Source organism: Solanum stenotomum, chromosome 3 (assembly GCF_019186545.1).
Source record: "Solanum stenotomum isolate F172 chromosome 3, ASM1918654v1, whole genome shotgun sequence".
NCBI lineage: Eukaryota > Viridiplantae > Streptophyta > Magnoliopsida > Solanales > Solanaceae > Solanum > Solanum stenotomum.
Window position 1 is genome coordinate 22,825,662 of NC_064284.1, and position 3,372 is coordinate 22,829,033.

The 3,372-nt window shown below is 33.2% G+C and overlaps 1 pseudogene; it reads right to left on the reverse strand.

Annotated features, from left to right (window-relative positions):
- Window positions 1-231: 231 nt before the first annotated feature.
- Window positions 232-1,529, reverse strand: LOC125858775 (uncharacterized; annotated as a pseudogene).
- Window positions 1,530-3,372: the final 1,843 nt, after the last annotated feature.

The window sequence follows — 3,372 nt, forward strand, 5'->3', positions numbered from 1 at the left end:
TGATTTAGGAAGTACATCATCAACAACACCAATCAACCCCTATAATATCCAAACAGTTAAGTAAATAAGATAAGATTAGTAATTAAAAGAAACTTACAACGCAAATGTAAATTAAGTTGAGAATCTATAACCTTTTGCATGTCTGATATAAATGTAACTCCTTCACCCTCTCTCAACTCTAAAGAAGATCTCAATAGCTCCATAAACCACTTCCATGTTTTATTTGTTTCTTTATCCACCACGGCCCAAGCAAGTGGATAAAAGTGTTTTGCTGAATCTTGTGCCATAGCAACCAGTAAAATTCCCTTGCATTTTCCTTTCAAAAATGTGCCATCCAAACCTATTAGAGGCCTCAATCCTGCTTTCCAACCACTTTTCAAAGCTTGAAATCACACATACATTCTCAAAAATCTCCTTTTTCCTTCTGTCAAAGCATTTTTTGATATGTTTATAACCACATCTGTACCAGGATTACTATCCCTCAATTCTTGAGCATAAGCCTCTAACCTATTGAAATCATCAATGAAGCTACCCTCTAATTCCTCTAAGACAAGTTTCTTAACTCTCTTCATCTTAGAATAACTAATATTCAGTTTAAATTTCTAATCCACGTCCATCCTCATTTGTTTGATCTTGTACTTAGGATCATTTTGGACTTTGTTCTTGAAATAATGTGTTAAAACATCAGGAGTAGCTCTTCTATTATGAAATGCTGGATCACATTTATGTTTTGTCTCCAAAGTCTTGATTTTAAATCCTTGATCTTTATTATCCTTAGATATCAAGCACACAAAAGGGCATCCAGTATCAAATACATAGCTAAGTCTAGTAGTGTCCGATTGTTTTACTTTAAGACCAACCTTATTAGCAACTGCATAGAATCCCATAACCCTTTTAGCTTCAAACAAATCTTTAAAATTTATGCCTTTTTCCAAGTGTAAAAACTTGTTAAGCTTTTCATTAACATCTTAAGTTCTTTCCTTTCTAAAGAGTTCTAATTCTTCACTGTCACGATCACTAGAGTTAAGTCCGACATTTTTCTCCTCATCAGATAAATCACAATCTGTTCCAACATCTACCGCAATATTATGACGCTCATTTTGATCAATGGTGTTAGGAGTAGAGACATGTAGTTCACCTTCATCTATAGCATATAATTGAAGCTCACTAACCTGGTTAGACAATAAGGGTTGCAATGATATAATGCTAGGAGATGGAACAAGTAATTCATTCTCATCCACAACATATAGTTTAAGCTCATTGAACTCGGTACACATTAAAGATTGTAGTGCTATAATGCATGCATCATTCTCAATCAGAAAGTATCTACCAGAAGGCCCATTTATTAGTGCCTGTTTCACCTTACTGAAACCTAACTTTTCAGTATACTCTGCGCAAATATCTATGTAAGATAGTAAATCCGCATCAAAATCTTGCATCATGTGCTTCAACTTTTTAAGATACAACACCTCAGGTTTCAACACCCACTTGCCTCCATAGTTAAACACCAAATCGACCTTCTCAATCATTCTTCAAAAATAGTACATGAAAAAAACAAGAAAAGGGACCCATCAACATCATTCAAAGAATAGGTTAAAGAAGTCAATATTTATTACCCTAAAATACATACAAGAATAAGAGAAAGGGTCCACAACAAACTATAGATAAATAAACAAAACATTTTTTGAATAAACTATTGCAAAAGAGAAAGAGAATACACCATATCAATAACTAAACACAATATAAAGAAATATTAAAAATCAAAGTTCAGATAATAACAATTGAAAAGGGACCACTAAAAGTTGAGAGCTAAGTAAAGGAAGACGTAAAAACATTCAAAATATTCGAGAGTTACACTACATGAAAATTTCAGAAACCCTAAGCCATGAAAATGGAAAAACGACCTACTTAGAAGAGAGAAGACTTCAAAAGTCAATGCTCCAACTTGAATCTCTCAACTTCAACAAAGTATTGCACTAAAAATCTAAGCCATTTTAGGTGAATTGATCTTGAAATTGGTTAATAAGAAGGAAATGAAGAAAAATAGGTTATTGGGTTTAGGGGAGAGGAGATGATTCAATTTTTTTTTATTTATGATGGATCATTTTAATTGGGTTTGGGTCATGGATGTCAATATGGGTCGGGTCGGTGGGTAGGAGAAAGTTTGGTGTGTTAGAATTTACGTTAACCAATAGAAAGACGCCACGTAATAATTAATAATAATAATAATTAAAAAATATGGGGCTGTTAGTTTAAAAGGTAATAGTGGACCAAAAAGGTTGACTGAGGGGTATTTTTAACCCAATAGGTGGATGAGGGGTATTTTTAAACCTTTTCGAATAGTACAAGGGTATTTTTGGCCCTTTTTCGTTTCTAAAAACTTAAGTACACTTTTCACAACAAGGTTCAATACTCTATTCTCTGAAGGTTGGGTGTGCAAGCAATTTCAGTTCTATTAATTGTCTTAAACACTCTATTAATTGACTCTGATTTTATCTCATTTGGAAAAGATAAAATAATAATAAGAATAATAAAATAATTTGTACGAGTTAGAAAATTTGACTATTGATTTTTGTTATGGCCAAACACACACAAAAACTTATGTGGTTGACAAATACTATACTGACTAAAAAGTTGGATATCACATTTATATGGATTTATGATTCGACTATTTGTGCTTGTGTTTAATGCAGGTATAATTCTTGTGTAGATCGAATTTAGACGTTAAACACTTTAATAGATATTTTAGGAATCTCTGAGTGATCGGGGTTAATTACTTGAAAGGTGAGTTGAAATCAAGTAGTATGAGTTATTGTGATTGTTTAGACATGTCTCATATGGTTGTTAAGTTACTGATTAGGTTGATCATTGGGGATCTTGTGCATAATTTATTTGCTAGGACGGTATATGTTTGTTATAGTGATTTAGAACTTTTCTTATAAAAAAGGGTAGAGTCAAGCAGGCCAAGAGTTAGAGTGACTAGAGTGGGATATGTATGATGTTTGGTATACAAGGTAGACTTAAGAAGCCTTAGGGTGGCAAAAGTAGTAGGTTTGGTAAAGCCTTAGAGTGATAAGAAGGTTGAATGTTTAATAGTAGAGTTGACAACATAATGAGGTAGGAAGGCCGGAAATAAGGCTTATGGGTCATGATTATTAGACTGTGATGGTAAAAGCGTGTGGCTAAAAGTTGGGTTGAGTGATTTTCATATTGCATATATTCTTCTAAATATTTACATGATATTATGTGGTGGATTCAGATCGGCTAATGATGCCTACCAATACATGTTGTTTATACTGATACTACTCTTGCTATGTCACTTTGCATAGTCTGGTTGAAAGATCAATGAGGTTTCTTAGGTGAAGACGATGA